This window comes from Eleutherodactylus coqui, chromosome 9 (assembly GCF_035609145.1).
Source record: "Eleutherodactylus coqui strain aEleCoq1 chromosome 9, aEleCoq1.hap1, whole genome shotgun sequence".
NCBI lineage: Eukaryota > Metazoa > Chordata > Amphibia > Anura > Eleutherodactylidae > Eleutherodactylus > Eleutherodactylus coqui.
This window is the reverse complement of record NC_089845.1, coordinates 144219303-144240211: the sequence shown is the minus strand read 5'-3', so window position 1 is coordinate 144240211 and position 20909 is coordinate 144219303.

The window sequence follows — 20909 nt, the reverse complement described above, 5'->3', positions numbered from 1 at the left end:
CACGTTCTGTGACACATAAGCAGGGACACAGCGCAGTTATTAAACTTCGCAGGTTCATTGAATATACGCAGTGCTGCCTGTTGGTGGGAAAAAACTGAAAAGAAATCTATTTGTCCAGCCTGTGTCCGTCCTTACGCCTGTGGAGACGTGTGAGCTGCGTGAAAAACATTGCTAAATCATACGCAGCCAGCTACGCTTTACTGCTGGGTTCGCCATTTGCTTTCCTTAATTGGGAAAAAAAATACCTGCTCTCCAAGAGTTATAATAACTCTGCTACCCTCACGTTCTGTGACACATAAGCAGGGACACAGCGCAGTTATTAAACTTCGCAGGTTCATTGAATATACGCAGTGCTGCCTGTTGGTGGGAAAAAACTGAAAAGAAATCTATTTGTCCAGCCTGTGTCCGTCCTTACGCCTGTGGAGACGTGTGAGCTGCGTGAAAAACATTGCTAAATCATACGCAGCCAGCTACGCTTTACTGCTGGGTTCGCCATTTGCTTTCCTTAATTGGGGAAAAAAATACCTGCTCTCCAAGAGTTATAATAACTCTGCTACCCTCACGTTCTGTGACACATAAGCAGGGACACAGCGCAGTTATTAAACTTCGCAGGTTCATTGAATATACGCAGTGCTGCCTGTTGGTGGGAAAAAACTGAAAAGAAATCTATTTGTCCAGCCTGTGTCCGTCCTTACGCCTGTGGAGACGTGTGAGCTGCGTGAAAAACATTGCTAAATCATACGCAGCCAGCTACGCTTTACTGCTGGGTTCGCCATTTGCTTTCCTTAATTGGGAAAAAAAATACCTGCTCTCCAAGAGTTATAATAACTCTGCTACCCTCACGTTCTGTGACACATAAGCAGGGACACAGCGCAGTTATTAAACTTCGCAGGTTCATTGAATATACGCAGTGCTGCCTGTTGGTGGGAAAAAACTGAAAACAAATCTATTTGTCCAGCCTGTGTCCGTCCTTACGCCTGTGGAGACGTGTGAGCTGCGTGAAAAACATTGCTAAATCATACGCAGCCAGCTACGCTTTACTGCTGGGTTCGCCATTTGCTTTCCTTAATTGGGAAAAAAAATACCTGCTCTCCAAGAGTTATAATAACTCTGCTACCCTCACGTTCTGTGACACATAAGCAGGGACACAGCGCAGTTATTAAACTTCGCAGGTTCATTGAATATACGCAGTGCTGCCTGTTGGTGGGAAAAAACTGAAAACAAATCTATTTGTCCAGCCTGTGTCCGTCCTTACGCCTGTGGAGACGTGTGAGCTGCGTGAAAAACATTGCTAAATCATACGCAGCCAGCTACGCTTTACTGCTGGGTTCGCCATTTGCTTTCCTTAATTGGGGAAAAAAATACCTGCTCTCCAAGAGTTATAATAACTCTGCTACCCTCACGTTCTGTGACACATAAGCAGGGACACAGCGCAGTTATTAAACTTCGCAGGTTCATTGAATATACGCAGTGCTGCCTGTTGGTGGGAAAAAACTGAAAACAAATCTATTTGTCCAGCCTGTGTCCGTCCTTACGCCTGTGGAGACGTGTGAGCTGCGTGAAAAACATTGCTAAATCATACGCAGCCAGCTACGCTTTACTGCTGGGTTCGCCATTTGCTTTCCTTAATTGTGAAAAAAAATACCTGCTCTGCCACAGTTAATAACTCTGCTACCCTCACGTTCTGTGACACATAAGCAGGGACACAGCACAGTTATTAAACTTAGATAATTCATTCACTAGAGGCAGTGGGGCCTTTCGTTTTCCAAAAAGGGCAAAAATTATATTTGGCCTGCAGTCTTGCGCCAATTTATTTCCTGCCTGGGAAATCTAATCACTGGTAATACAGCATGCTGAGGGGTAGGGGTAAGCCTAGAGGACGTGGACGTGGACGTGGCCGAGGACGCGGAGGGCCAAGTCAGGGTGTGGGCACAGGCCAAGCTCCTGATCCAGGTGTGTCGCAGCCGACTGCTGCGCGATTAGGAGAGAGGCACGTTTCTGGCGTCCCCACATTCATCGCCCAATTAATGGGTCCACGCGGGAGACGGTTATTAGAAAATGAGCAGTGTGAGCAGGTCCTGTCCTGGATGGCAGAAAGTGCTTCGAGCAACCTATCGTCTACCCGCAGTTCTGCGCCGTCCACTGCTGCCAATCCGAATCCTCTGTCTGCTGCTCCTCCTTCCTCCCAGCCTCCTCACTCCACTACAATAACACCTGCTCAGGAGCGGGAGCACTCCCAGGAACTGTTCTCGGGCCCCTGCTTAGATTGGGCAGCAGCGGTTCCTCTCCCACCAGAGGAGTTTATCGTCACTGATGCCCAACCATTCGAAAGTTCCCGGGGTCCGGGGGAAGAGGCTGGGGACTTCCGCCAACTGTCTCAACAACTTTCTGTGGGTGAGGAGGACGATGACGATCAGACACAGTTGTCTTGCAGTGAGGTAGTAGTAAGGGCAGTAAGTCCCAGGGAGCAGCGCACAGAGGATTCGGAGGAAGAGCAGCAGGACGATGAGGTGACTGACCCCACCTGGTGTGCAACGCTTACTCAGGAGGACAGGTCTTCAGAGGGGGAGTCAAGGGCATCAGCAGGGCAGGTTGCAAGAGGCAGTGCAGTGGCCAGGGGTAGAGGCAGGGCCAGACCGAATAATCCACCAAGTGTTTCCCAAAGCGCCCCCTCGCGCCATGCCACCCTGCGGAGGCCGAGGTGCTCTAAGGTCTGGCAGTTTTTCACAGAGACGCCTGACGACCGACGAACAGTGGTGTGCAACCTTTGTCGCGCAAAGCTCAGCCGGGGAGCCAACACCAACAGCCTCACCACCACCAGCATGCGCAGACATATGATGGCCAAGCACCCCACAAGGTGGGACGAAGGCCGTTCACCGCCTCCGGTTTGCACCCCTGCCTCTCCCCCTGTGCCCCAACCTGCCACTGAGATGCAACCCCCCTCTCAGGACACAGGCACTACCGCCTCATGGCCTGCACCCACACCCTCATCTCCGCTGTCCTCGGCCCCATCCAGCAGTGTAGTTCAGCGCACCGTTCAGCCGTCGCTTGCGCAAGTGTTCGAGCGCAAGCGCAAGTACGCCGCCACGCACCCGCACGCTCAAACGTTAACCGTCCGCATCGCAAAATTCATCAGCCTTGAGATGCTGCCGTATAGGGTTGTGGAAACGGAGTCCTTCAAAAGTATCATGGAGGCGGCGGCCCCGCGCTACTCAGTTCCCAGTCGCCACTACTTTTCCCGATGTGCCGTCCCAGCCCTGCACGACCACGTCTCCCGCAACATTGTGCGCGCCCTCACCAACGCGGTTACTGCCACGGTCCACTTAACTACGGACACGTGGACAAGCACAGGCGGGCAGGGCCACTACATCTCCCTGACGGCACATTGGGTGAATTTAGTGGAGGCTGGGACAGAGTCAGAGCCTGGGACCGCTCACGTCCTACCCACCCCCAGAATTGCGGGCCCCAGCTCGGTGCTGGTATCTGCGGAGGTCTATGCTTCCTCCACTAAAGCACCCTCCTCCTCCTCCTCCTCCTCTGTCTCACAATCAAGATGTGTTAGCAGCAGCATGTCGCCAGCAGTCGGTGTCGCGCGGTGTGGCAGCACAGCGGTGGGCAAGCGTCAGCAGGCCGTGCTGAAACTACTCAGCTTAGGCGATAAGAGGCACACGGCCCACGAACTGCTGCAGGGTCTGACACAGCAGACCGACCGCTGGCTTGCGCCGCTGAGCCTCCAACCGGGCATGGTCGTGTGTGACAACGGCCGTAACCTGGTGGCGGCTCTGCAGCTCGGCAGCCTCACGCACGTGCCATGCCTGGCCCACGTCTTTAATTTGGTGGTTCAGCGCTTTCTGAAAAGCTACCCACGCTTGTCAGACCTGCTCGTAAAGGCGCGCCGGCTCTGCGCACATTTCCGCAAGTCCCACACGGACGCTGCCACCCTGCGCACCCTGCAACATCACTTTAAGCTGCCAGTGCACCGACTGCTGTGCGACGTGCCCACACGGTGGAACTCTACGCTCCACATGTTGGCCAGGCTCTATGAACAGCGTAGAGCTATAGTCGAATACCAACTCCAACATGGGCGGCGCAGTGGGAGTCAGCCTCCTCAATTCCTTTCAGAAGAGTGGGCCTGGTTGGCAGACATCTGCCATGTCCTTGGTAATTTTGAGGAGTCTACCCAGGTGGTGAGCGGCGATGCTACAATCATTAGCGTCACCATTCCTCTGCTATGCATCTTGAGAAATTCCCTGCAAACCATAAAGGCAGCTGCTTTGCGCTCGGAAACGGGGGCGGGGGAAGACAGTATGCCGCTGGATAGTCAGGGCACCCTCCTGTCTATTTCTCAGCGCGTACAGGAGGAGGAGGAGGAGCATGAGGAGGATGAGGAGGAGGGGGAAGAGACAGCTTGGCCCGCTGCTGACGGTACACCGGCTGATTGCCTGTCATCCTTTCAGCGTGTATGGCCTGAGGAGGAGGAGGAGGAGGAGGAGGAGGATCCTGAAAGTGATCTTCCTAGTGAAGACAGCCATGTGTTGCGTACAGGTACCCTGGCACACATGGCTGACTTCATGTTAGGATGCCTTTCTCGTGACCCTCGCGTTGCACGCATTCTGGCCACTACGGATTACTGGGTGTACACACTGCTCGATCCACGGTATAAGGAGAACCTGCCCACTCTGATTCCCGAAGAGGAAAGGGGTTCGAGAGTGTTGCTATACCACAGGACCCTTGCGGACAAGCTGATGGTAAAATTCCCAGCCGACAGCGCTAGTGGCAGAAGGCGCAGTTCCGAGGGCCATGTTGCAGGGGATGTGCGTAGATCGAGCAGCATGTACATCCCAGGCAGTGCAACAGTCTTTAAGGGCCTGGCCAGCTTTATGGCTCCCCACCAAGACTGTGTCACCGCTCCCCAGTCACGGCTGAGTCGGCGGGAGCACTGCAAAAGGATGGTGAGGGAGTACGTAGCGGATCGCACGACCATCCTTGGTGACGCCTCTGCCCCCTACAACTACTGGGTGTCGAAGCTGGACACGTGGCCTGAACTAGCCCTGTATGCCCTTGAGGTGCTTGCTTGTCCTGCGGCTAGCGTCTTGTCGGAGAGGGTGTTTAGTGCGGCTGGGGGAATCATCACCGATAAGCGTAGCCGCTTGTCAACCGACAGTGCCGACAGGCTAACACTCATCAAGATGAACAAAGGCTGGATTTCCCCAGACTTCTGTTCTCCACCAGCGGACAGCAGCGATACGTAAGCAATACGTAGGCTGCACCCGCGGATGGAAGCTACGTTCTCTCTCACCATCCAAAACGGGGACATTTCTGCTTCATCAATCTGTGTCTAATATTCCTCCTCCTCCTCCTCCTGCTCCTCCTCCTGAAACCTCACGTAATCACGCTGAACGGGCAATTTTTCTTAGGGCCACAAGGCTCACTCAAATAATTTTTCAGAACAATTTTTATAAGTTTCAATTAGCTTAAAAGCGTTGGAACTTTAACTTGAACCAATTTTTCGTTACACTGGGCTGCCTCCAGGCCTAGTTACCACTTAAGCCACATTAACCAAAGCGATTCACCTGCCATCTTGGTTGGGCATGGCCAATTTTTACTGAGGTACATTAGTACTGTTGGTACACCAATTTTTTGGGGCCCTCACCTACAGTGTAATCATAGTAATTTCTATGTTCTTCGCCTGCACTCATGGTACAGAAAGGTGTGTGGGGTTGGCCTACAGTTTAGCTACATAAATGTCACTTGTGCCTTGGCTATACTAAGGCTACTGAAATGGAACGAAGACTGCGCTCCCGCTATACTGCTGCTTCAGAATTGTTACTGGGGCCTGTCTTGAGTGCTACTATTGCTTACATGGAACGAAGACTGCGCTCCCGCTATACTGCTGCTTCAGAATTGTTACTGGGGCCTGTCTTGAGTGCTACTATTGCTTACATGGAACGAAGACTGCGCTCCCGCTATACTGCTGCTTCAGAATTGTTACTGGGGCCTGTCTTGAGTGCTACTATTGCTTACATGGAACGAAGACTGCGCTCCCGCTATACTGCTGCTTCAGAATTGTTACTGGGGCCTGTCTTGAGTGCTACTATTGCTTACATGGAACGAAGACTGCGCTCCCGCTATACTGCTGCTTCAGAATTGTTACTGGGGCCTGTCTTGAGTGCTACTATTGCTTACATGGAACGGACACGTGGAGAGGACACGTAGTGCCTCAAAAACATCCCCCTCCTCCTCCAACAGGGAAAACATTGTTGGCAAATGCCTTTGCATTGGTTCGTCTGGCGGCAGTCCAAGAATTTCACCTTTACCGACACTACTAGAGAGCCCCCCCACCATCCCCCCGCCACGGCCCACTTAATCCTGGCCACATTCCGAAAACCAACAAAATACAACCGTGGTACTAGGTCCGCAGTCACCACCACATTACCACCAACGCGGTTACTGTTAAGGTGCATATAACCACGGACACGTGGAGAGGACACGTAGTGCCTCAAAAACATCCCCCTCCTCCTCCAACAGGGAAAACATTGTTGGCAAATGCCTTTGCATTGGTTCGTCTGGCGGCAGTCCAAGAATTTCACCTTTACCGACACTACTAGAGAGCCCCCCCACCATCCCCCCGCCACGGCCCACTTAATCCTGGCCACATTCCGAAAACCAACAAAATACAACCGTGGTACTAGGTCCGCAGTCACCACCACATTACCACCAACGCGGTTACTGTTAAGGTGCATATAACCACGGACACGTGGAGAGGACACGTAGTGCCTCAAAAACATCCCCCTCCTCCTCCAACAGGGAAAACATTGTTGGCAAATGCCTTTGCATTGGTTCGTCTGGCGGCAGTCCAAGAATTTCACCTTTACCGACACTACTAGAGAGCCCCCCCACCATCCCCCCGCCACGGCCCACTTAATCCTGGCCACATTCCGAAAACCAACAAAATACAACCGTGGTACTAGGTCCGCAGTCACCACCACATTACCACCAACGCGGTTACTGTTAAGGTGCATATAACCACGGACACGTGGAGAGGACACGTAGTGCCTCAAAAACATCCCCCTCCTCCTCCAACAGGGAAAACATTCTTGGCAAATGTCTTTGCATTGCTTCGTCTGGTGGCAGTCCAAGAATTTCACCTTTACCGACACAACGAGAGCCCCCACACCATCCCCCCGCCACGGCCCACTTAATCCTGGCCGCATTCCGAAAACCAACAAAATACAACCGTGGTACTAGGTCCGCAGTCACCACCACATTACCACCAACGCGGTTACTGTTAAGGTGCATATAACCAGTCTGACTGGGGCATGCAGACACCTTGACAGAATGAATAGTGTGTGGCACATAGGTTCCCCATTGCTATGCCCACGTGTGCAGCTCCTGATGGCGGTGGCACAGGATTGTATTTCTCATTGCTTCTGTACAGCATTGTGGGCTATCGCCCCGCCCCTATTAAAGAGGGTCGCTACCTAGCCGTGCCAACCCTGTGCAGTGTGTGCCTGCGGTCCCTCGTCGTGGCAGACGCACTTCTAAATAGACGTGAGGGTGGTGTGGCATGAGGGCAGCTGAAGGCTGCGCAGGGACAGTTTGGTGTGCGCTGTGGGGGGGAGGGGGTGCGGTTGGGCAGCATGTAACTCAGGAGAAGTGGCAGTGGAGTGTCATGCAGGCAGTGATTGTGCTTTGTTGGAGGTAGTGTGGTGCTTAGCAAAGGTATGCCATGCTAATGAGCGCTTTTCAGAAGTAAAAGTTGTTGGGAGGGGGGGGGGGCCCACTCTTGCCGCTATTGTGGCTTAATAGTGGGACCTGTGAACTTAGGATGCAGCCCAACATGTAGCCCCTCGCCTGCCCTATCCGTCACTGTGTCATTCCCATCACTTTCCTGAATTGCCCAGATTTTCACACATGAAAACCTTAGCGAGCATCGGCGAAATACAAAAATGTTCCGGTCGCCCATTGACTTCAATGGGGTTCGTTGTTCGAAACGAACCCTCGAGCATCACGGGAAGTTCGTTACGAATAACGAACACCCGAACATTTTGGTGTTCGCTCATCTCTATTTACTTTATTTGTCGCTCCCTGATAAGGTTTCTTATTGAATGACAGCTGTAAGTTGATTATATTGTGGTCACTGTTCCCCAAGTGCCCTTCAACCTGTACCCCCTTTATTCGGTCCGGTTTGTTAGTACTAAGTCCAGAGTGGCCCTCCCTCTAGTTGGCTCCTGCACAAGTTGGATAAGGTAGTTATCTTTAATTGTTCTCAATAGAATAAATAATGGGATGAGAATAGCACTCCTGGAAGTATACGAATCCAATATATTACATAGACAGTGTATGGGATAAACTCACCCGGTGTGCTGTAGAGCCCTATGCAGGGTCTCCACTAGCACACAAAATCCTGTATGGCCTTTAAAGCAATCCACAGATGTTTCTGAAATCCTGTTGGGCTAAAAAGCAGGAGAGCTGAGCGGATCTTCTGTTTCCCAAATCGGGAATTGAATCAGAAAAGCTGAATGAAGTGAAGAGAAATAAACCCGCGCTCCTTTTGAAAAAAAGTCCACTGGATGGCACTTCCGAAAATGAAAATAAACTCTCCTTTATTGTACAACGCATTTCGTCTCATTGATAAAGTCTCTAATGAGACAAAACGCGTTGTACAATAAAGGAGAGTTTATTTTCATTTTCGGAAGTGCCATCCAATGGACTTTTTTTCAAAAGGAGCGCGGGTTTATTTTTCTTCACTTTATTCAGCTTTTATTATTCTCAAGAATTTATCACCCCTATGAGAATTGCAGGTTTTGTTTTCCCATGTTATATCTGGATAATTAAAGTCCCCCATGACAATTACTTCGTTGTGGTTTGACATCTCTTCTATCTGCCTTAATAGTAAGGTTTTAGTTTCTTCTGTTGCTTTTGGTGGTCTATAGAAAACCCCTATCAGGATTTTGTTATTTTTTCCCCCTGCATTTCTACCCACAGAGATTCCACGTGTTCATCTCCTGCACCTATATCTTCCCGTAGCCTCGACAAAAAGTACGATTTAACATACAGACATACCCCTCCCCCCTGGTTTCCACGGTCTCTTCTGAAGAGGTTGTAACCCTGTAAATTCACTGCCCAATAGCATTTATCATCAGGCCATGTTTCCGTTATTCTGACTATTTCATAGTTTTAATCAGTCATTCTCGCTTCAAGCTCACCCACTTTACCGATCAGACTTCTTGCATTCATGCAATTTATACAGTTTTTTTTGTTCTTTAAAGTCATTTTGTTACTAATGGTATATTAGCTGATCTGACAGTTCTAACTGTACTAACTCCTCCTCCAGCTCGACCCCCGTTCCCATTGCTTAGACCCAGGTCGCTAGCTACGCTAACTCCCCCCTTATTTCTCTTTTTGCCCTCCCCCCAGTCCCTAGTTTAAACACTCCTCCAGCCTTCTAGCCATCTTCTCACCCAGTACAGCTGCATCCTCCCCATTGAGATGCAGCCAGTCCCTACGGTAGACCCTGTAACTGACAGCAAAGTCAGCCCAGTTCTCCAGGAACCCAAATCCCTCGTTCTTACACTTACTCCGGAGCCACTTATTTACCTCTCTAAGATCCTGCTGCCTCTCTAGTGTGGCTTTAGGTGCAGGCAATATTTCCGAGAAAACTACCCTGGAGGTCCTCACCCTATGCTTGGACCCTAAGTCCCTGAAATCACTTTTGAGGGCCCTCCATTGACCTCTAATTTGTTCATTAGTGCCAACGTGCACCATGACCGCTGGATCCTCACCAGCCCCTCCCAGTAATCTGTCAATCCGATCTGCGATGTGTTGAACTCGAGCGCCAGGAAGACAACACACCGTTCGACAATCCCGGTCCTTATGGCAGATTGCCCTATCTGTCCCCATAATTGAGTCCCCCACCACTAGAACTCACATGCTGCCGCCTATGCACATCCGCTCACACGCTGCCGCCTATGTGCAACCGCTCACATGCTGCCGCCTATGCGCAACCGCTCACACGCTGCCGCCTATGCCCAACTGCTCACACGCTGCCGCCTCTGCGCAACCGCTCACATGCTGCCGCCTATGCACAACCGCTCACATGCTGCCGCCTATGCGCAACCACTCACACGCTGCTGCCTATGCGCAACCGCTCACACACTTTTTTTTATTAGTTTTTTTTTAAACTAATGCTTGCACTCTCACTCAATCCCCTAATCCTGCTGTAATTACACCTAGCACACAAACTTATAAACTGACACTCTAATAACCCCTCCCTTAGTCACAGACACACACCTAGACCCACAGGCACACACACTAAGACACACACTTAGACCCACAAGCACACACACACACTAAGACACACAGATTATACTTATCGGCTCTGTCGGCAGCTTCTCCGCAGCTCCTGCTGTCTAACACGCAGGATCTCTCTCCCGACTGCCACGTCTCTGTCCTCCTGCCGCTCCGGGACCTGCTCCTCTGCTTCTGCCCGCTGATCGGCTGCTTCCTTGGACTCCTGGAGGCGTCGGCTCCTGCTCCTGTGCCACTACGGTATTCCCTGCTCCCGGCTTGCTCACCCGCTACTGCTTCTCTTTCTGGCGCCAATTACCATTTTAGTCTAACTCCATTCATAAAGATAACTCCAAGCACTATTATATGAATTTTTTGAACAGTGACATTCACTATATTAAGATGAATAACTCAATTAATCAGTAAGATAGGCATAATTGAATATTGTTGGCTGGTAGTGTTGAGCAAACCAAAGTAGTAGAACTCTATTTTTGGTCAAACCTTTAGCTACCTTTTAGGCCCATTTACACCCAAAGATAATTTTTTAAATGACTGAAAGATTGAAAGATGTTGCGATCAATTTGCATAAAGTGTTAATGGCCATTAATGGCCATTAACACTTTATCATATTTATTTGCATGTAAAAGGGCCTCCAGAAGCTGTTTGCAGAGCCCAGAGTGTGATTAATCACATGCCCAGCTGTGCACACAGCTGCATTGTTCTGCTCGAGGCTGCCAGCAGATTACAATGTCATCTGCTGGCTCCCATGGAGATAACAGCGTGCGGTCTACTGAGAGATAAATGTGCTTGCTTTACCTGTTAGTAGCTGAACAATGGATTTGAAGTTCACCTTAAAATTATCGTTCAAACGAAAAGCGCACGGTGTCCGCATTTATCTCTCATTTTTGGTTGTTTGAACAAATGTTCAGCTATAATCATTACGTGTAAATGGGCCTTAAGTTGTACTCTTAACAGTATTTTACTGGTTCAGTTCACTCAACACTAAAACTGAACACTGGTGTATAACACTAAGAGCCATAATAGCTGTGTATAACACGCTCAGAGGGTCATATGGAGCATCAAAAGCCCTGTATAACACGCTCACAGTGCTATACTGGCCTTTTATGGTTGTTAGTGTTATACACCAGTTTTAGGAGTCTTCGTGAACTTCCGATTCAATTCGAGCTAATTTGTTCCAAACCAAACTTTTGCAGAATTTTCACCAATTGGCTGAACCAAACTTTTCAAAAGTTTCAAAACTGATCCATAGTCACCTAGAGCCAGAATCCATAGATTCAATCAAAAGCAATAGAAGAAACACATAACAATATTCAAGGCGCAACATTTAAAAGTCTTTATTTCTCCAATGACATAACAGCAGCAACGTTTTGACCAAAAGGTCTTTGTCAAGCATACAGATACATAAAGGTGTCTCATATATATTGTGATTCAAATTAACATAATTCATGCAGGCCCCTGCTAAGATAGCCAATATACTTACATCATTTTTAATAAGCCTTCATCACACCGTGCAAATCCATCATGGCGCCATCCAAATCATTCAGCATCAAGGCAATTTAACTGGGCAGCCACGGAAACACAGTCTCCAAATCCCACAAAACGATCGAGAAATGTTGTCTCTGCGTGTCAAAATTTAATACAGTACAGAATTCATAGAATATATTCTCCCAGGTCGTGGACATACATTAATCCATCCACAGATTGTGAAGATCCAAAAATGAATCATCCAGGAAGCAATAGAAATAGAGATATATATTAAAGAGGGATATCCCAACAAGTTCATGAGAATATAGACATGTCTGCCATTATATAGCAGGTCAACCCATGAATCCCATAAAGATTTCCACCAGCGTAGAAATAATATTGAGTAAGTGAAAAGCAGCAGCAAAACCTGCTCTGCACCAAAGTTGCATAGACTCTATAGAAAGAAAAACAGTAAGAAGTTTTTAATCAAAACAGTTTGGAAGGGTGGTTAATTTTGTATTTAGGAAGCAAATGAATATTAAAAATTTTCTAGGGAAAAATGTGTCCATAGTGTAAAACTACAATGCTGTAAATTGAGTTATTACAGTGCACTAGTCATGTTATTGATTGCTAAAATTGAATCTTCTGTTATGCGTGATCCATCCTTAAAGGGGTTGTCCCGCGAAACAAAGTTGGGGTATACACTTCTGTATGGCCATATTAATGCACTTTGTAATGTACATTGTGCATTAATTATGAGCCATACAGAAGTTATTCACTTACCTGTTCCGTTGCTAGCGTCCCCGTCTCCATGGTGCCGTCTAATTTTCAGCGTCTAATCGCCCGATTAGACGGGCTTGCGCAGTCCGGTCTTCTGCGTGTTGAATGGGGCTGCTCGTGCTGGAGAGCTGCTCCTCGTAGCTCCGCCCCGTCACGTGTACCGATTCCAGCCAATCAGGAGGCTGGAATCGGCAATGGACCACACAGAAGACCTGCGGTTCACCGAGGGTGAAGATCCCGGCGGCCATCTTCGCAAGGTAAGTAAGAAGTCACCGGAACGCGGGGATTCGGGTAAGTACTATCCAGTTTTTTTTTTCAACACATGCATCGGGTTTGTCTCGCGCTGAACGGGGGGGGGCTATTGAAAAAAAAAAAACCCGTTTCGGCGCGGGACAATCCCTTTAAGAGGGTGAATGACTCATAGTCCCTCAGACCAAAAGGACAGACAGACTGGGAGATGCAGAAAATACTGGTGGGGTCCAGGCTCATACTCCTCTGTTTGATCCTGCTTCAGACTAACAAGGGCTATTCCACGTCTGGAACCTTATTCGATTCGCTAGATGTCATTAGCTGCAAACTGGACAGAAAATGACAGGGGACTGGGAAGACTGGATGAGACCAACATAGGAGTAAGGGATAATATAAGGAAGGGGAGGAATAAGTGATCCATAGATGGATAGAACAAAATGCAGGAAGTAGACTCGATGGCTACAATCTCATGGGTACTGTAGCGAAAATTCCAAAGGAACACATTAGGAATGGCCACAGCAAGGACAGGCTGAAAAGCGCGTAATATTGAAACCAATTAGGAAATAAAATGTATCATCGGTCAGAAATACAGAGCCAGTTTAAAATCCCCTCCAGAAAACCTGGTAGGCTGGACAAAGCAATAGACAGATCAGCCAACTTATCAGTTGGGAGCTGCTTCTCCCACAGACTCGGACACCAAATGACACTTTAGTCACACTAGTTTAGGTTTTAACATAATGAGCATACTGCAGATTTGAAAATCGAGTTTGTTCTGATTTCCTCACAGAATTTTTTATATGTAGATGAGGTTTTAAAAATCTTATTCACATGCATTGTTCTGTACAGCAAATTGCCATAGATTTTTTGTGCAAAATATGAATTACCAACCTGTTGCAATTCTTTCATCCATGAATGCGGTCAACTCCTGCAGGAGAGATTTGTGTATTCAGAAATTAACAAAAACTACTCGGTGAAGTATGTGCGCATCAGAAACTGGTCAGAGAAAATGGTTGTGTGTAAAAGAAAAGTATTCAAATTTGAAAGTAAGTAAGTGTCACTGTGTGCCGGCCATGACAATATCATGGCACAACATCTGCTACACGTAAGTAGGTCTGGGCTGGTGTTATAACATTAGCCTGGCAAATGTGAGGAGGGCCCTGGTGCATGTGCCATGTCATTGGGTGCAGGACCCCGATTTGGCCACATCTATCTAATGTGGTTATGTGGTTTGTTTTGTGGCCAGCCAGCCATTCGGCTACTTTTAAAGTAGATATATTCTAGCCCCTCCTCCCAACTTATTTATAGGAAACAGACGTAAAAAAAGGAGAGGAGGTAATGCATTGCATGTTAGGAAAACATTAATCTCCCAGAGATTCAAGCTTCAGAGCATGGTAGTTCTGTAGAAACTGTTTGGGTAGGAATACAAGGAGAGAACAACGGAAAAGACACCATTGTAGGAATTACTATAGACCACCTGGACAAGCAGAAGATATTGCTAAACTCTTTCTACATCAGATGGCTGAGCTCTCAAAAAAGCAGGACATAGTGATTATTGGAAATTTTAACTATCCAAATATTTGTTGGAAATCTCTCTCAGGCAACAGTAATAGATCCAACAAACTTTTATCCGCTCTTGCTGACAACGTTATCTTCCAAAAGGTAGAAGAGAAAACAAGGGGATCTGCTAATTCTTACCAACAGGAAGGGGGAATGGTTGAGGAAGTAAAGGTGGCTGGGACCTTAGGAGGCAGTGATCATGTTATTCTTGAATTTTGGATAAAAAGGGGAGGAAGACCTGAGAAAACTCAGACCTCAAGATTGGATTTCAAAAAGGCAGATTTTAATGGACTCAGAAAGGGGGTAGGAAGGATCCAATGGCTGGATGCTCTTAAAGACAGAAAGGTCCAAGGAGGTTGGGAAATATTGAGAAATGAGATTCACAATCGCTAACAATTAGGGATGAGCGAACGTGTCCGTTACGGACACATCCGCACCCGGACACCGGCTTTGCCGAACACTGCAGTGTTCGCGCGTAAGTGTCCGGGTGCCGCCGGGGGGCGGGGAGATGCGCGGCGGCGCGGGCGGCAGTAGCGGGGAACAGGGGGGAGCCCTCTCTCTCTCCCTCTCCCCCCCACTCCCCGCCGCACCCCCCCGCGCTGCCACGGCGGCCCCCAAACTTTTTCGCCCGAACACTGAAGTGTTCGCAAAGTTCGGTGTTCGGGCGAAAAAGGGGCGGAGCCGAACGTGTTCGCTCATCTCTACTAACAATCCCTAAAAGAAGGAAGAATGGGAAGCATTTAAAGAGACCACGATGGATGAGCACAGAATTTGCACAAGTTAAAAAGGGGGGAAAAAAGAGGGGGGGGGGCTATCCAAAGAAGAATATAATGCGGTCTGCAGAAACTGTAGGGTGAATTCCATCCTAGGATACTAAAAGAAGCAGGGGAGGTAATTGCTAAACCACTCGCCATAATCTTTGAAAATTCCTGGGGAATAGGAGAAGTCCCAGAAGATTGGAAAAGGGCAAATATTGCCCCTATCTTCAAAAATAGGAAGAAGGTGGATCCAGGAAACTACAGGCCTGTGAGCCTGACATCTATACTGGTAAAGATCTTTGAACAAATTATTAAACAGAATGTATGCAAGTACTTGGATAAAAAAGAAGTAATTAACCAGAGCCAGCATGGGTTTGTAACAAACAAGTCATGCCAAACAAATCTAATTTCCTTCTATGACAGAATCATGACTGGATTGATCAGGGAAATGTGGTGGAAATAGTATATCCTGACTTAAGTAAAGCATTTAACAAAGTATCTTATACCATACTTATTGAAAAAATGACCAACTATGGGACTGACAAGGCAACTGTTAGATGTATTCACAACTGGCTGAGTGATCATACTCAAAGAGTGGTCATAAATGGCTGCACATGCAAGTGGAAGATTATATCCAGTGGGGTACCACAAGGCTGTGTCCAAGGCCCAGTGTTCTTCAACATTTTTATAAATGATCTAAAGGAGGGAATTAATGGGAAACTGATCAAATGTACCGACGACACAAAGCTAGGAGGGATAGCTAACTTTAGGGAAGAGAGAGGGGGAGTATTCAAAAAGATCTAGAAAAGCTTGCCCAGTGGGCAGCGACTAACAATGGTATTTAACAAGGAAAAATTCAAAGTCCTACATCTGGGCTAGAAAAATGATTAAAGCACATACAGAATGGGAGGAATTGGGCTAAGCAGCACATGTGAAAAAGACTTGGATATACTAATAGATCATAGACTGAACATGAGTCAACAATGTGATGCAGCAGCCAAAAATGCAAAAACAATTCTGGGATGTATTAAGAGAAGCATAGAGCCTAGATCACGTGAGGTAATTATCCCCCTCTACTCTTCCTTAGTCAGACCTCATCTGGAATACTGTGTCCAGTTCTAGGCACCCCACTTTAAAAAAGACATAGACAAACTGCAGAAAGTTCGGAGCATAGTTACCAAGATGGTGAGTGGTCTGCAAATCATGTCCTATGAGGAATGGTTGAAAGATCTGGAAACATTCAGCTTGCAAAAAAGACAGCTGAGAGGACACTTAATAGCTGTCTACAAATATCTGAAGGGCTGTCACAGTGCAGAGGGATCAGCCCTATTCTCATCTGCACAAGGAAAGACTAGAAGCAATGGGGTGAAACTGAAAGGGAGGAGACACAGATTAGATATTAGACAATGAGGGTGATCAATGAGTGGAACAGGTTACCACAAGAGGTGGCGAGTTCTTCTTCAATGAAAGTCTTCAAACAGAGCTGCTCTGCTAAATGCACCCCCACCCCCCCACCCCCTCTTTGCCCCTTGCCAGCTGCAGGTCAATCATTTACGGTTTGAATCCAGTGATTCAATAAGTGGAAAATCTAGTTAGATCACTCCAGTATCTCGTAAGAATTGTTATAAAAGAAAATTGGCAATATTGCATAGTACTAAACTCTAGAAACACCTGAAAATTGTACTTTTCTTCCTTATTTTTTGCTGACAATTAGCGAGTTTCACCTGCTAGTTGAAACATACACCTGCAAAAAAAGTAAGTGGACCCTTTTGCAATCACCTGGATTTTTGCATCGATATTAAGAAAGTCTAGTCTGATTGGTATCTAAGTTATAATTCTGGTACAACTAAACTAATAAACACAGACAGTTGTACCATTCACGTCTTTTATTGAATATACCACAGTGCAGGAAGAAAAAGTAACTGAACCCTTAAATTTAATTACTTGTAGCCCCTCTTTTAGCAGCTACCATTTCCATTAAAAGTTTCTTGTGGCTGAAAATACATTTTGAACAATATTAAAGAGGAATTTTTGACCTTGAAAATGTTTCTGGGATGCCTCACGTGTACAACCCTCTTTAGTACTTTCACAACATTATGATAGGTTGGGTCATTTTAAAAAAACGCAAATCCTCTTTCAATTTCATCTCCATAATTGAAACACCATTTGCCAATTAGCTCTTGGAGAAGTTATTAACACAAAGGCTCACTTACTGATTAAGCATCTACGGAACAGGGAGAAAAAGTGAGCTCAATAATAAGCATGAATGAAACAACTCTTTCTGCATTATAAGATTATTTAGATTGTGTTTGTCTACAAATGTGACTTACATAACTAGTGTTGAACTCTATTGAAATGAATGGGAGTAAAAATTGCTAAATTGCCCTCTGAAGAGGTGTGTGTTTTTTTCTATGACTGTGGCTCAGTTATTAGCACTGTTGTCTTTCAGTACTGGGTTCAAATCCCCTAAAGGATAACATCTGCATGCACTTTGTAAAACTTCACACCTGTCCTTTTTGCTTCAGAAGCAGGGAAGAATAGAAAGAATAAACTCAGATTTGAACCTACAACTGCAACATTGTAAAGTAGCAGTGCTAAACACTGAGCCATCCTACATGTCCTTTCTGCTGCTGTGGGGGAGAACAGGCACACTAGGGTAATACAGGGCAATCCACTGCTTTTCTGAAGTGAAGGAGAAAAAGAAGGAGCAGAAGAGGATCTTGTTCTCCTTATTCCCTTTCTCCTTCTTCTCTTCCTCCTTCTTCTTATACTTCTTCTTGCTCGCTATATTTTTCTTCTCGTTCTGTCCTGGTGGAGGAGGAGGAAGTAGAAAGATGAAGATGGAGAAGAATGAAGAATAAAGAACGAAGAACGAAGAACAAGCATGGTGGATCAATTATTACCACTGTTGCTTTACAGTGCTCAGGTCCTAGGTCCAAATCTGTCCAAGCACTTCATATGTTTTCTTTGTGTTTCTCAGTCTCTCCCAGAGGAGGTAGACCAAGCATAGTGGCTCACTTGTTAGCACTGCTACTTGAAGTGCTGGAGATATAGGCTCAAATCTCACCAAGGGCAATGTCTGGATGGATTTCTTAAAGATATTGACCTTGACAGCACTTGAACCTAGGACTTCTGCACTGAAAACTAACAGTACTAACCACTGAGCTACATTCACTCTATCACCTAGTCAATCATGACAAGAAACACTATAGATAACCATCAGACCACATTTTTATCAGTAATCAATTAAGAAATCCCAAAAATTGCAAAGACTTCACTTACATTTTCTTGCAACTACATACAATATATATTTTTATTATAAGGGACATTTCTCTAAAATAGTTTCTATGAAAAATCAAGTGAAGAGGCTTTAGTGAAAGGAGGATGTTTGCTAATGTGGGAAAGGTTGGGCCCCACCTCCATCAATGGTTCTTTTTTAGCCTATCCTGGCATTTCAAGAGTGAGAACTTTATTTTTCCATCAATGTAGCAAGATGAAGGCTTGCTCTACTGTGTGACGAGTTGCATTTTTTTAATTTTGGGGTAAATTTAATTTATTGATAAGCTTTTATTATTTTGGGGGAAGGGAATGCAAACAGAAAAAAACTGCATTTCCACCATAGTTTTTTAATCATAGCTTTTTTTATGGTCTAGGTTAATTAAATAGTTGATGTCATTCTTCCTAATAGTCTGGAGTAGTGAAAGTTAATGCCAGTTTCCTTAATCACTCTGCCAGATATACCTACAGTAAGTTTTTAGGAATGACTCTATTTCTTGCCATTACATAATTGGTATCCTGTGTTTTACTTCATCTTTCCCCTCTGAAAGCTGTATCTCTAGTTTTCAGTTCGTTCATAACTGGTTGGAAGAGACTGCTGCTACGCTGCCTTCTACACACTGAACATGGAGAAAATAGCAGACTGTGCTCTCTATAACACACTCTTATACATAAACTTTATCAGGGAAGACATTATACAGTCTGAGTCTTTCTCCCTCCTCCCGATCCTTCCTATACATTTCTGTGGGCAGCATGAGTCATTGCCAACGTCCACTTCCATTTTTTTTCTTGTTATCTCTACTGCTAGAGACAGACTTCATTTGAAAACAGGCAGTGGACAGCAAATTGGAAGTAGGGGAGACCACAGTGGACAGCACTTTGGAGTGATTTTTTTTTTCACTTCATAAACAACTTTTTAGGTTAATAAAGAGATTTACCTTTTGCTAGTTGTCACATTGCCTATCACATAATCTCAAATTATTAAAAAAGTTAGTAATGATTTTAAAAAATTGATACATCATTGGATACATCATTAGATTTAATATACTCTAATAGGGCATATGGACAGAGATCAGATGTCCCTATTAGCCATAGTGCGAAAGGTGCGGAAAACAGTAGTTCTTGCACTGGCAAAGTATGGTCTATGCATACATCATACCAATGGCCATTCATTTGCATGGCTGCCATTCAATGCTATTTCTCAATTAGAAAGGCCAAATGAAATTATGAAATTCAGGAGGGAAACAAAGCCATTTTTAGAACTGGGTGTGGAAATGGTTGGAATCTGTTAGGTTAGGATCCTTTGATCTGTATGTACTTGTATGTGTACTAAAGCAAACACTCCAGCTGTACCTTGAAATCTTTATTTATATGCCAAGCAATGTTCACTGTGTAAATGTAGATTCAATGCACTCTATGCTCCCGTTTCCGGTCTCGCAATTGTATATAGCCAGTTGAATTTTTGTAAAAAATTCTAATTATTATTACTATTAGCAATCATCAGCAGCACCAATAGATAGAGAGTGCATTTGGCAAAGTCTTTTCAATACTATGGAAAAATCCCTTTACAATTCACTCTATTGATTCCCCAATCTGTCGATTTGCTATACCTGTTTATTTCTGCTGAACACAAAACTAATGCACCTCAGTAAAAATTCTCAATTTATATGCAATGTAAGGAGCTGCAAGACCTGCTCACATGTACTGACCACGGACAGGATACAGATTCCTAGACACAGCAGGTCTATAAGATCCAGGGGACATTCACATGTTCCACGTCCAATGTTGTGTACTTGATCCGGTGCAGTAAATGTCCTGTTGAGGGCTTTTTATGTTGGGAAAACAGGACACAAATTGAAAGCCAGAATGAGATCGCATTGCCACATGATTAAAGAAAGAAAGAATGAATTACCTGTGGCAAAGCATTTTTCTAGTCACGGACACAACATACAACATACAACTTAAAAGGCAATTTTAAGACCCAACGTCACATAAGGATTTGGAAATATAAATTCATAATTTAGTTTTTGGAAAAAGAGATAATCAGGGATACAGTTTGTTTCGGGAGTCTCAAAGAGGGGTATAGAATCCAATTTGGCCCACAGTTGCTGATAGGCATTTTCAGGCATCTTCGAAAGACTGGGAAGTAAGCTCATGGGCATACAAGGAAAAGGAGAGAGCGTGATAGTAGATTACTTGTTTTTCTGTTCTCCTTTATTGCACGTTAAAACATTTGCAAATTCAATAAACATGAATTGACAAAAAAGGTACAGTTAAGATCCGAACTAGCATGGCTAAAAATGAACAAAAGGAAGTCCTCATTACAACTATTTGCTAGTAACAATGTTGAGAATATGATAAACTTTCTTTTTTTTTTCTTAACAGCTATTGTCAGAAGCATAAATATACACATTATAAATAGGATTTAATAACTGCACACAGGGGCTGTAAGCTTTGGAGGACCCATTTTTGTCACAAGGGTCCAGCCAAGATTATTGATAACAGGAGGACTAT